We start from the raw sequence: 14,208 nt of genomic DNA, 5'->3' as shown, positions 1-14,208 counted from the left end.
TTAAGCGTTTTTCAAAAATATTCTTTGGGAGAGAGGCTTGAAGTCAGCCCAAAGATGGGGCCAAGGAGAGCTTTATCTGGACATATGAGGAGATGGACTAACAGTTCCATTTCAGTACTGCTTTACTGTTATCTGTTAACATATGCAGTTGGATGAGTGTTATACATGTAAATTGTTTGTTGGGGAGACTTCCTACCATTAGGAATATTGAGATACCCTATTATTTGTCTACATTGTCATTTCTTTGCCACTTTTCTGCCTAGTGATACAGGTTTGCAAAAACCCATCTGTGGTTTCTCCCCAACAGTTTCACCTTTCTATACCATGAAAAACTGAAGCCATCTGAACCTCAAATACCTCCTTATGTGATGACAGACTTCAATTTAAGTTTTTAAAGGAAATTATCTTAATTATCTAATGTTTAGTAACACAAGCAATTTTATCTCCAAATGCTTACTTGGTTTTTCTTTTCTTTCTTTTTCTTTTTTAAGTAATAGATGAAAATGGAATTTTACTATTTTATATTAGAGTAAGATTATTGCATTGCACATTATGATTTTAGAGGTAGCCTGCCATGAGGGATTGGTGATAAAATTGTTGACCTTTTAACCTGCATTTATGGTGATCCCATCAAACATTAAGAAGTACATATTAGAGGGGGGTGGGAGGATGGGTTAGCCTGGTGATGGGTATTAAAGAGGGCACGTTCTGCGTGGAGCACTGGGTGTTATATACAAACAATGAATCATGGAACACTACATCAAAAACTAATGATGTAATGTGTGGTGATTAACATAACATAAAAAAAAGAAAAAAGTACATATTAGTTCTCATTATGTTATCATCCATGTGACTTGAGTTGCATATTTAATCAGAAGCCCAGCATTAGGGGTGCCTGGATGGCTCAGCCTTTTAAGCATCTGACTTCCACTCAGGTCCTGGGATCGGCCCCACATGAACTCCCCACTCTGTGGGGAGTCGGCTTGTCCTTCTCCCTCTGCCTTTCCCCCTGCTTGTGCTCTCTCTCTTTCAAATAAATACATAAAATCTTTTTTTAAAAAGTACGATATTATTAATTTATGGAAAGTGTGTACTATTACCTAGGAGATTAATAAAATTTCTTAAATTTTCTGTTCATTACTTCCTACTGATTTAGATTTGTAAAAGGCTATAAAGGTAATTAAATTAGATACTAATTTGTGATTGCTGTTGTGTAGTACTATCACAAAATCACTCCCATTTCATGGAACAAAAGAAAAGAAATAAAGTGAGAGGGATGGAGAAGGAGAGTCTCAGCAGTGAAAGGCCTTTTTTTCTTATTCAGAAATTAATTTTGTAATTGAAAAAGAAATATATATTCCTTATGATCTCAGGTGATTTATTCAAAGACTTTTTTCTTTTTTTCTTAAGGTATAATTGACATATAACATTATATTAGTTTCAGGTATAAGGTGTACAACATAATGATTTGATATTTGTTTTTTTAATTAATTAATTTTATTTCTTTTTTTTTCTTTTTTTTTAAATTTTATTATGTTATGTTAGTCACCATACATTAGTTTTGATGTGGTGATCCATGATCCATTGTTTTCATATAACACCCAGGGCTCCATGCAGTACGTGCCCTCCTTAATACCCATCACCGGGCTAACCAATCCCCCTCCCCCGTCCCCTCTAGAACCCTGTTTGTCTCTCAGAGTCCATAGTCTCTCATGGTTCATCTCTCCCTCCAGTCCCCCCCCCCATTTTTCCCTTCCTTCTCCTAATGTTCTCCATGCTATTCCTTATGTTCCACAGATAAGTGAAACCATATGATAATCGACTTTCTCTGCTTGACTTATTTCACTTAGCATAATCTCCACCAGTCCCATCCATGTTGATGTAGAAGTTGGGTATTCATCCTTTCTGATGGCTGAGTAATATTCCATTGTATATATGGACCACATCTTTATCCATTCACCTGTTGAAGGGCATCTCGGCTCTTTCCAAGACCTCAATGTGAGACAGGAGTCCATCAAAATCCTAGAGGAGAACATAGGCAGTAATCTCTTCGACATCGACCACAGCAACTTCTTTCAAGATACATCTCCAAAAGCTAGTGAAATAAAAGCAAAAATGAACTTTTGGGACTTCATCAAGATAAAAAGCTTCTGCACAGCAAAGGAAACAGTCAACAAAACAAAGAGGCAACCCACAGAATGGGAGAAGATATTTGCAAATGACACTACAGATAAAGGGCTGGTACAAGATCTATAAAGAACTTCCCAAACTCAAAACCCAAAAAACAAATAAGTCAAAAAGTGGGCAGAAGATATGAAAAGACACTTCTCAAAAGAAGACATACAAATGGCTAACAGACACATGAAAAAATGTTCATCATCATTAGCCATCAGGGAAATTCAAATCAAAACCACATTGAGATACCACCTTACACCAGTTAGAATGGCAAAAATGGACAGGGAAAGAAACAACAAATGTTGGAGAGGTTGTGGAGAAAGGGGAACCCTCTTACACTGTTGGTGGGAATGCAAGTTGGTACAGCCACTTTGGAAAACAATGTGGAGGTGCCTCAAAAACTTAAAAATAGAGCTACCCTATGACCCAGCAATTGCATTACTGGGTATTTACCCCAAAGACACAGATGTAGTGAAAAGAAGGGCCATATGCACCCCAATGTTCATAGCAGCAATGTCCGTAACGATTTGATATTTGTATGTATTGGAAATGATCACCACAGTAAGTCTAGTTAACATCTGTCACCATACATAGTTACCAATTTTTTTTTCTTGTAATGAAAACTTTTAATATTCAAGTTTTACCTCTAAGTGCTTACTTGGTTTTTCTTATTTCGGTTTGTTGGAAAATAGCTCATCAACCAAGTGTTATGTGTATACCTTGGGTGTGTATATGTATGTGTATGTGTTGCCCAGATGAATCATAGAGGCTTTTCAATTTGAATCTTCAGATTTTATTTTTAAGATATCCCTAACAAAACTGATTTGAATTCTTTCCTAACAAGATCAATTTGAATTCTATTCTTTTCAGCCTTTCAAAAGCCTATTTTCTGAAATACTGTCGTATATATTATTCTCAGAATACAGTTTTTCTCTTTTCTGTGTGTATTTTCTTTCTGCAATAGATGAGTGAAACACGTATATCAAGTTCACTCTTTAATATTTCTTCCAGTTCTTCTGTCTTTGGTGTCTCCAAGTTACTGTAATATGCTTTGAATGTCTGAATCTCCAATATTTCTGGCTATTTTAAAAAATAAAATTGCTTAATATGTATTTGTTTTGCCCTTACTGAAAGATTTGTGAGCCAGTTCTAACATGTATGTACAATTTATGACATAAGTTTTATTTTTTTTAACATTTTATTTATTTTGATGGAGAGAGAGAGAGACAGCAAGCGAGGGAACATAAGCAGAGGAGTGGGAGAGGGAGAAGCAGGCTTCCTGCTGAGCAGGGAGCCAGATGTGGGGCTCCATCCCAGGACCCTAGGACCATGATCTGAGCCGAAGGCAGATGCTTAATGACTGAGCCACCCAGGCGCCCCATGACATAAATTTTAGAAACTGATCTCATTGCTGGCTTCATTCTTATTTTTCTACTCTTATTTTCTTACCCACATATTTTATGTGAATATATACATATATAGGTAAGATATTAAAATTTTGTGTCTAAACTAAAGTTTAGTTTAGAAAAACTAAAATTTTCAAACAAAAGGAAAAATAAGAATAATTTAATAAACACTCTTGTAACTTTTGTTCAAATGTTAACATTTTGCTTTATTTGCTTTTTTTTTGATGGAATAAAAAATTACATGTATGTAGAAGTGTCCTTAGCACCATAATATATTGTCTTCATGTTTTAAAAAGATTTGTTTTTTCTAAAGATTTTATTTATTTATTTGAGAGAGAGAGAGAGAAACAGCATGAGAGGGGAGAAGGTCAGAGGGAGAAGCAGGCTCCCTGCCGAGCCGGGAGCCCGATGCAGGACTCGATCCTGGGACTCCAGGATCATGACCTGAGCCGAAGGCAGTTGCTTAACCAACTGAGCCACCCAGGTGCCCTAAAAAGATTTTATATAAAAGACAACTTATAATACTTGTCATTCTATAACTTGCTTTTTTCACTAAACAGTATATTTTCAAAGCTTATCCATGTTTGTAAATGTGGATCTAATTTTTTTACTTAGCTGCCATATGATGTTCCATTGTATGAATATGACACAATTTATCCATTCCCTTGTTAATATATAGTTAGGTTATTTTTTCATTTTTTCCTATTGCAAGCAAGGCTACAATGAACATCACTATATATCTCTCCATTTTTTCTAGGCTTCATTCATAAATACTGAGAAGTAGAATTGCTGAGTAATAGGATATATACAGCATCACAATTTTCAAATTGTCTTCCAAAATTTTACACCAGTTTACACTCCCACCAGTCGTTCATGGAAATTTCCATCTCCCCCATCTCCTTGCCAGATACTAACAGTTCTTTTTTTAAGTTTTTGTCTGGTGGGTGTGAAATAATTTTTCATTGTTTTAATTTGCATTTTCCAGATTGCATGGCATTTCCTGAAGTTGAGTATCTTTTTGGCTTTTGGGTATTCATATTTTCTCATCTGTTAACTACTGTTCATATCTTTTGTCCCTTTACTGAGCTTTTTCTTAACAATTTGTAGTAGGTTTTGTAATTCAGATACTAATCTTTTATATGTTATATATGTTGCTTTTTTTAACTTTGTCACTGGTATCTTTTGTTGCGTTGAAGTTCTAATTTTAATAAAGGTTTTATCACTTTTCCTGTTTGTAAGTTGTCTTGTTTATTATGAAATCTTCTGTACCCAAAGTCCGAAACATATTCTATATTTTCTTCAAAAACAGTTAAAGATTGTTATTTACGTGTAGATGTTGAGTCCAGCTGGAATTTATTTTTATGTTTGGCATGGAATAAAGATATTTATTTTTTACAGTATGGATAGTATGTCCATACTGGCACAAATTTTGAATAGTTACTCCTTTTCCTAGGAAAATTCCCTCATTTTCATATACCAAATTCCCATAAATACCAGAGTCTGTTTCTGGACTCAGTTTTGTTCCATCGGTCTCTTTGTCTCACCTTGTGCCAGTAGCACTATTTTAATTATTAACACTCTATAGTAAATGTTAATGACTAGAAGAGTAGTCCCTTCTTCTTTTAACAAATCTTGTTCACAGAGATTTTACAAATTTTTATTGGCATTACCCCTATGGTTCTTATGATTTTTGACTATTGTGTGAATATATATATTAAAATTACATTTTCCACATAGATTATCCAGATTATTATTATTATTATTATTATTATTATTATTATTTTTAAACTAAGCTCTATACCCAGTGTGGGGCTTGAACTCATGACCCTGAGATGAAGAGTCACATGCTCTACCACTGAGTCAGCCAAGCACTCCTATTCAAATTATCTTGAATTTTCTATGTAGATAATCATATTGCCTACAAATAACAATTTTGTTTTTTCCTTTTAAATTATTATCCACCTTATTTTCTTTTTCTGTTTTATTTATCCTTTGGCAGAATCTCCAGTTCAGTGTTAAATACTACCACTGATAGTGGGAATCCTTGTCAAAGGGTGTTTTTAAAAGTATCTGAGGTAGACGTTTGGTCTTGAAAAATAATACTTTTAGTTTGTTTTAACTAGTTGTAATTTTAAAATGTTTTATTTATTAATTTATTTATTAAATTTATAAAAGTCTGTTAAAGTAATTTTCAAAATGTTTTTCCTAAGCATTTGAATTCAACTTAAAAATTTTACTAGATAATATTTTAGATCTAGTAGTCTTTGCCTGGAAATAAGAACTTTGGCTTTTTCTTTGATTAATGTTTAGTTAACTGGTGAATCTAGTAGATTAAATCTTCCTTAAACATGAATAGCACTTACAAATTTAGGTTCCTTAGGTATTTCAAACTACATTTTTCAATTTAGCCTATCATATTTTCTCAAATACTTTAAACAACTATCGAGGCAGATCTTCATTTCCAATAAGCAAAATCTTTCTAAGTAATTAAGCAACTTTTTCAGTTTAATACATTAGACTTACACATTTAATAAGTGATTTTAGAAATCATTTTAAACATTTTTAAAAACCCAGTAGCCTTTCACCAGTATGGCTTAACTCTTCTGTTTTTGGCACTTGGCCATTTCTTTTTCTTGCATTTCAGCTTGGTTATATACTTGTAAATATTACATATTATCCAGTATTTCTGTATTTAGATTAGAGGGGAACTTTTCAATTTCATATTAATTCAACATTTTGATCAGAATTTTTCAGATTTTATTTTACCTTCCTTTTTTGTCTGTAATTTTATGTCATTTAAAAGTCTTTCTAGAACGAGAGTGTTGTAAACAAATGCTTGTTGAAATAATTAAAACTGTGTATCCTTGGGGCGTCTGGGTGGCTGAGCCCTTAAACATCTGCCTTCAGCTCAGGTCATGATCCTGGGGTCCTGGGATCGAGCCCCACATCGGGCTCCCTGCTCAGTGGGAAGCCTGCTTCTCCCTCTCCCACTCCCCCTGCTTGTGTTCCCTCTCTGTCAAATAAATAAATAATATCTTAAAAAAAAAAAAAGCCTGCAGGAAATTAAAAAAAAAAAAAAACCCATGTATTCTTTAAATGCATAAAATCTTAATGGTTGTCGAGATAAGATTACCAAGGTATTTATAGGGGTAGTCACTGCAAAGACAAAATTTTAATTGTTTTAGAGCTCAAAAATATGGCTTCAATATAAGTTTAAATAAAAGTTCAGCATACAAGTAAATTTGCCTCTCTTTTAGTAGAATTTTAAGAATGGATGAAAACTTCAAGATAACTTAAATCAACTCTTTTATTTTATATATAAAGTTATGGGGGGGTTAGGTACTAATTAGGATAAGGTCACAGAACTAGTTAGAACTTAGTATTATCACCACCACACCAGTGAATCCAAATGTAATGCCTACCAGTAAGTAGTAGTGGAGGAAGGAATCTCTGGCACCAGGGTATAAAAAGGCTAAGTATTTAACGTTCCTCATTTTTCTCATTTTGTTGGAACCTAATTGTATTTTCCTATATTCCTCTGTTTGAAAAGGGACAGATGATGATTGTGAGATCTTGTGATATATTCTTTTCTTTAGACTCTGTTCAATTAGAATATATGAGACAAATTCTGCTTCTTGCTCCAAAGTAATTTTACACCAATTGTTTGAATTGTTGCTCGATTGTACTATCTCTTCTATAAACCCTCCTTGTTTCATGAGTTGTGTTAATGAGAAAATGTAGTATCGTCCCAGTAATTTGGCTACATGATGATTCTGTCAGGTACTTTTGAAAGTATACTACAGTTTTTTTGGTGCCATTTAACTAGATATACCAGAGTGGTTAGTTACTAAATCAAGTGAGATTAAATATAAGAACACTACAAGTTTTAACTTTTTGAAAAGAGAGTTTCTTTTTCTTCCTTTACTCTCCTACACTGGAAATATGAATTTCTGTGTATGCAACAGGATGTTTTACACAATTTGCTATTTGTTTTTTCTGTTATCACTTGTTATTTCATGTTACCAGTTACATATCTCGTAATATTTTGATAGTTATCTTCTACGTAGAGCTACTTTGAAGATTCTGTATACAGATATTACCTGAAGTCTGTTCTGTGGAATGCTAATTTCTCAAGAGGATCCCCCAAAAAGGTTTCTGTTGCAAATAAGTTTCGGAAATGCGTGCTTTAACCCTGTTTTGGAAATTCATAATGATAGAATATTAAAAATTAAGGTCTGGATTAATATTAAAAATTTTAAACTTGCAGGTGAAGAAATTGGTTAATTTTGTTTTAACTCATTTCCACAAGTTTATTTGCTGGAAATCTAATTTAGTGAGTAACTTCAGTTAATATCCTATGAAACTAGTATTTTGGTAAATACTGTTTAATAGTATGAATCCTTAGTGAGTGGTAGATCTATGATCTTTAAATATTAGAATAAGTATATTTCTTTTTATTTCTTTAAGCCTAGTTATCTTTATAATTTGGTTTTTCCCCTTTTTTTAAAAAAAGGTTTTATTTATTTATTTGACAGAGAGACAGCAAGAGAGGGAACACAAGCAGGGCTAGTGGGAGGGGGAGAAGCAGGCTTCCTGCAGAGCAGGGAGCTTGACGTTGGGCTCCATCCCAGGACCCTGGGATCATGACCTGAGCCGAAGGCAGACGCTTAACGACTGAGCCACCCAGGCGCCCCTTTTTTTCTTTTACAGCAAGGATCATCCCCTCTCCCACAGTCATTCTCTTCCCCAGACCAGATGATTTTATTCATTTAGCTCATCTTTATTGAGCCCCTAGAGAGCATATACTAGAAATACAAAGATGAATATAATAAAGTTCTGGCTCTTGAAGACCTAACTCACTGTTTTTTTTTTTTTTTTCCTAACTCACTGATTTGATAGAGCAGGAGAGCCATCTGTGAGGCATACCCCCTCACATCTTTATGTAATTTAGAGATCCATGATCCGCACTTTGCATTTACTTATTTAATTGCATGAGAAGAATGTTCTTAATGTATATTTTTATAAAGACTTTATTCATTGAATCTAAGATGCCAAAGATTGTAAGGCACACATTACTTTATGTCCCACAATGAAAGAAAACATGTTGCCAAATATAATGTAAAGGTGAATCCTCAGGGCACCTGGGGGACTCAGTCAGTTAAGTGTCTGCCTTCGGCTCAGGTCATGATCTCAGGGTCCTGGGATCAAGCCCCACCTGGGGCTCTCTGCTCAGTGGGGAGACTGCTTCTCCTTCTCCCCCTCCCTCTCTATTTTCTCTCTCTCTCAAATAAATAAATTAAATCTTAAAAAAAATAAAGGTGAAACCTGATTTCATAGAAGTAAAATGTATGCAATACATTTGTGAATAAATGTTTGTTAACTGTTAGACTCAAATGTATTTTGTTTTATGTATTTCTACTATATTAATTGATTTAAGGACAACAAATGCTTATTGAATGACTACCATAAAATAAATCCAATGGATAATAGAATAATGAATAAGATATGGTCCCTTGCTCTTGAGGAATATAGAGGAAGACAGATACGTGCAGACATTGCTAAAATAAAATTGTTTGTTAAGGCAACTAAATTAAATCACAGAAACTATAATAAATACATTAAAGATAATGCTAAACTAATGACGGCTGATGGCTTTGGAAGAGTTATGCATTACCAGTTTCAAAAAACATCTATTGTTAATTTTTTATTCTTTCATTGTCAGAGGCGGTTGGATTAGTGGATAGGAGGGAGAAATGGAAAGAAATATTTATTTGGGGGTATGTATGTGTATTTTTTTTTAAAGGAGAGAATAGAGTTTGTTTTAAAGATGTTTTATGTTTTTCTCAGTTGTTATCTCCACAGGAGGTCTATTTCAAGGGAAAACAATTCTGATAGTTGTAACGTTTGTTTGCTTTGGAAATTTTACAAATTGAATTATACTCAGCCAAACATGTTTCTTTGTGTGTGGATTTATTTATACAAGGGAAAAGTGTTAACCTTAAGTTGGCATCTGTCTGCTCTCAGCAGCTGTATTGGTTGGTCCACCCACTGTCAGTGTGTGCACTTAGGGAATGCAAGCTTATTTTAATTTTGGTTTAAATAAATAGCACTAGGAAAATTAATCTGTTAGTTTTTTTTTATCTGAGGCTATATATAGGGAAAAATTGGATTAACTACAATTTATGGAACACAGTGCAGAAACAAAAAGGGCACCACATTTAGAGTCTGGAGACCTGAGTTTGAATTCTGTTTTTGCCACTTATTACACATATGACCTTAGGCAAGTCACTTAATCTTTTTGCCTTGGTTTCCTCATGTGTTCAAAAATGATTATGATAGTATGCCACTTCGTAAGGCTAAGTTAAAATTTGATGTATAAAGGCTTTGTAAATTATAATACTTTTCAAGTATTAGTTGATAATTTTAGATTTTGCCTTTTAGTACAGATATGAAGAATATACTATATAAGACTATGTTTTAAAGAACTGAGGTTAGCAGTTTTGAGTTATCTGTATTTATATAAACTTTAGTCAAAAAAGGATGTCATTTTCTCCCTATTAAGCATTTCAGAGACTTTTTTTAAGAGAGGGAGGGAGGGGGGAGAGGGAAAGAGAATCTTAAGCAGGCTCCATGCTGGGCGTGGAACACAACTCCCACCCGATATGGGGCTTGATCTCAAGACCCTGAGATCATGACCTAAGCCGAAATCAAGAGTCGGATATTTAACCAACTAAGCCACTCAGGTGTCCCTCTTCTCTGTCTCCTGATGGGCTGTTAGGCAGCTTTTAACTAAAGGATGTCATATTAAAGGAGGCTAGGTTTCTTAACCAGAATTGGTCTGGACTGGACTGGCAAACTTGGCCAACTGTCATGATGAAATCAGCATGATGAAGTCAACCCTCTACTTTTTGTGAAGCACCAAATTTATACTAGTTTAAAGCAAGTTCAAAGCCCTGAGTAGTTTAGGCATTTCATTTATTTCGTCTGAGACTATGACCTCCTCCTCTCCGCCTCCATCTCTTAGCAAAAAATTTGGCACATGTTAGACACTTCAGCAAATACCATTGGAATTGAAATGGAATGAAAACTGAAAATTATGCCAGTTTTTAACATTAGCTTTCCTGAAAAGTCATCTCAATATTATATGAAGCAAATTATGCAGACACAGTCACAGACAGCCTCTGTTTGGATGCAAGAGAAGTTCTTAGGAGCAATAAAGATCTCATGTTTAGCCATCATAGGGTCTTTTCTATGCCTCCTGTATTTTGGCTGTTAGGAAGTTCCTCAGCAGTTTCAGCATTTGGCACAGTCAGCTAAAAGTAAAGTATGCACATTGAAAACTGCTGAAGAACTAAAATATTTAAGAGGAGGCTAACAAATTTTCAAAGGTACATTTTAAGTAAAATAAATTTTGATTATCTTATTTAAGCTTCTGCCTCAGCTAGTCAGGAAAATCAGATTTTGTCCTTTTGCCTTCCATGCTGTTCAACAACATACGCTGTTTCTCATATTAAGACCTTAGCAGCTGGGCCAACAAGTCTGGTTTGAAAAAAAAAAAGTAAAGACTAGCTTGTCAACAACTCTTCCATCGTTAGATTACTTCAGCCCTTTTGTGAACAGTTGTTCACTTCAGATATACGGATCAGAAGTTGGTGTGGTTAAGATACTGCAGCTTGCTAATAGGTATATGAATTGGAATTATGAATATGGAGCTCTGAATACCAAGGAGAGCAATGTTATGACAAACCTAGATATTTGCGTTGCTTTTTGACAGAATAACTCAGATACTACTGTTAGTGATTAGAACTCTCTTTTGTCTGAATGGCATAGACATCTTCCTTTTACTTTATATTGAGATGACTTGTTAGTAGGATTTGTCTTGGAGCTTTACATGGCTTTTAATTCATTTCAGTTTAGCAAGCATTTATAAACTATTGAATTAGGTGTTAAGATTACAAATATGAATGAAACTTGATTCCTGTCCTTAAGGCTTGTCATTTAAGGGAAGGACACGAACAGAATATTTCTTTTTTTTTTTTTTTAAGATTGTATTTATTTGCCAGAGAGAGAGGGAGGGATAGAGAGAGCACAAGCAGGGGAAACTGCAGGCAAGGGGAGAGGGAGAAGCAGGCTCCCTGCTGAGCAAGGTACCTGATGCGGGACTCGATCCCAGGACCCTGGGATCATGACCTGAGCCAAAGGCAGACGCTTAATCTCCTGAGCCACCCAGGTGCCCCAGAATATTTCAATATAATATATTAAGCATATAAGTATGCAAGAGGGGAGTTAATTAGCCCAGCCACAGGCAACCAGGAAAGGGCTCAGAGATTAATATTTGTAAGGGCTGGGGTGCCTGGGTGGCTCAGTTGGTTAAGTGACTGCCTTCGGCTCAGGTCATGATCCTGGAGTCCCGGGATCGAGTCCCACATCGGGCTTCCTGCTCAGCAGGGAGTCTGCTTCTCCCTCTGACCCTCTTCCCTCTCGTGCTTTCTATCTCTCATTCTCTCTCTCTCTCAAATAAATAAATAAAATCTTTAAAAAAAAATATTTGTAAGGGCTAAGTTGTAAGGAAACTGAAACTCCAAGAAAAGAATGACAAAGAGTTTATTATCAGTGCTACTTCCACCACTGTATATTTATATAATACTTAATATTTTTCAAAAGTAAGAAAAAGGAAATGATACAACTAAGATTACATGCTATATAAGTGTCAAAAAACACCCTAGGTCTTCTGATTTAATCCAGAGCCCTTTCTATTATGTCATATTCCTTAGTGATACCACGCAGATGAAGGATTGTCCTCAAATCTATAGAAATGGAGGGGGAAATGCCTAAGAAAAGAGTTAGTCGCTCATCACTAAATCCAAAAGAATATCAACAGCTTAAAGGGATGTGATGGTAAAGAACGAACCAGTGGTGCTATAATCAGAAAGATTACCGTGCTTCTAGAATCTGATGAATCTTTTCCTCCATCGCCTGCTGATTGATGTGTAGGACAGGAGAGTCGCTAAAGAAAAGTATGTAGGTATATAAATAATTTTCTTTCTTTCTGATCTCAAGACACTGTTGATGGCTGTTATCTTAAGAGAGGGGAAAGCAGTAGACGTGGTTGGGAATCAGCAGCCTAGGAGTAGGAAATACTTTACTTTTTATTTTGTGCTCTTCAATGCTGTTTCAGTTTTGTTACCTGATATATTACTGTTTAGAAAAAAAACATGTTAATAGGGATTTCTGTATAGTGGGATTATAGGCCACTTAAAATTTTTATTTTTTTTATTTTTTTTCAAGATTTTTTATTTATTTATTCATGAGAGACAGAGAGAGAGAGAGAGGCAGAGGGAGAAGCAGGCTCCCAAGGAGCAGGGAGCCCGATGTGGGACTCGATCCCAGGACCCTGGGATCATGACCCTGAGCCGAAGGCAGACGCTCAACCATCTGAGCCACCCAGGCGCCCGCCACTTAAAATTTTTAAATTAAATATTACATAGTACCTAAACTATACTAACAAGTTTCATCTGAAAAGTTACTACTAAGTAGGTTTGACAGTGACAGAGTGGATTTTCCATAGATCCACCTAGAAACTGTTTTTATAACATGCTTAGAATAGCAGTAGCACTATAAAACCAGAATTTCCCTTGTTTCTATGGAAAAGTGAATATTAAATTATAGATAAGAATATGGGGTACTTCATTTTCTACAGTATTAGAAAATCCCTATACTCATATTCATATATACAAGTACACATTTCCTCCTGGGGTAGGAAACAGTTTTCCTGAGTAAAAGAGATGCTCTGGCAGGGTGTGGCAAGAGTGGGAATCAGATTTGAATTCTTATATTAGTTGCTTTAGACAGGACTGTGCTCTGAAAGGGACTTTGAGGATCTTTACCCACCAAAAGCAGGGAGAAGCTAGCAGTGGTTGGTTGAATAACTGGTTTCTTTGTAAATTTTTTTATTAGGGAACTCCTCATAATGATCAGTTGGTGCTTATTGTCATTCTAAAGCCATTTTAATCTTCTAATGATGATATTCTTGCTATATAGTGAAATTGCAGTTTTATAAGATCCCAGAACAGCTATGGTGAATAATTTGTGCAGTGTTTATCCTATTCTTGGAAAAGATGGAAAATGCATGCCTGAACTAGGAATACACAGCTTTTCTGGAAAATTATAAAAATGCTAAAGGAATTTTTTTCATGGTAGCATTGTTGAAAAGGGATTAATTTTTCTTAAAAAGGGCCAGAATACTCTGCATATCATGCAAGTATTTAGTTAGTGTGTTTGTGGCCTATGAGTAAAAGACCAAATACTGAGTGTTGTACAGGACTATAAATCATCATCCTTGGCAAGAGCAAAGTTTGTTTTTTCTCCTGTTGTGTCTGGACAGTTACCAGGGCCTGTGGTGAACTTTGCAGTCTAGTTCTCAAAGTCCCAGAGAATGTTAAAGCATTTATATGGAGTTGGGGTAGGAGTGGTCTGATCTCACTTGTTGGTTGTTTTGTTTATTTTGTAATTTTTTATGGGTGAGACTTTTTATATTTGGGGGAATTATAAAACATGGTTAAGTATGATGGGAAGGAAAAGGATTTTTACAGTTTTTAATAACCTGTCTTTTATAGTTCTTACTACT

At 35.0% G+C, this 14,208-nt stretch overlaps 1 protein-coding gene across 5 annotated transcripts in view; it reads left to right on the top strand.

The window, feature by feature from the left end:
- The window catches only part of CEP57L1 (centrosomal protein 57 like 1), an 88,689-nt gene that overhangs the window by 16,629 nt on the left and 57,852 nt on the right, over positions 1 to 14,208 (top strand). Inside the window, exons 1-2 of one of the 5 annotated variants that reach the window (XM_027603204.1) lie at positions 7,714 to 7,732; positions 12,356 to 12,606. The exons of 3 other annotated variants lie outside the window; for them this stretch is intronic. The gene's annotated coding sequence lies outside the window, so the exon portion shown is untranslated. Of the gene's footprint in view, positions 1 to 7,531; positions 7,733 to 12,355; positions 12,607 to 14,208 lie in introns of those variants that run through there. One more of the 5 variants, XM_027603207.1, reaches the window with a different exon arrangement.

This window comes from Zalophus californianus, chromosome 7 (assembly GCF_009762305.2).
Source record: "Zalophus californianus isolate mZalCal1 chromosome 7, mZalCal1.pri.v2, whole genome shotgun sequence".
Classification (NCBI taxonomy): Eukaryota; Metazoa; Chordata; class Mammalia; order Carnivora; family Otariidae; genus Zalophus; species Zalophus californianus.
This window is presented reverse-complemented; position numbering and strand designations above follow the sequence as displayed.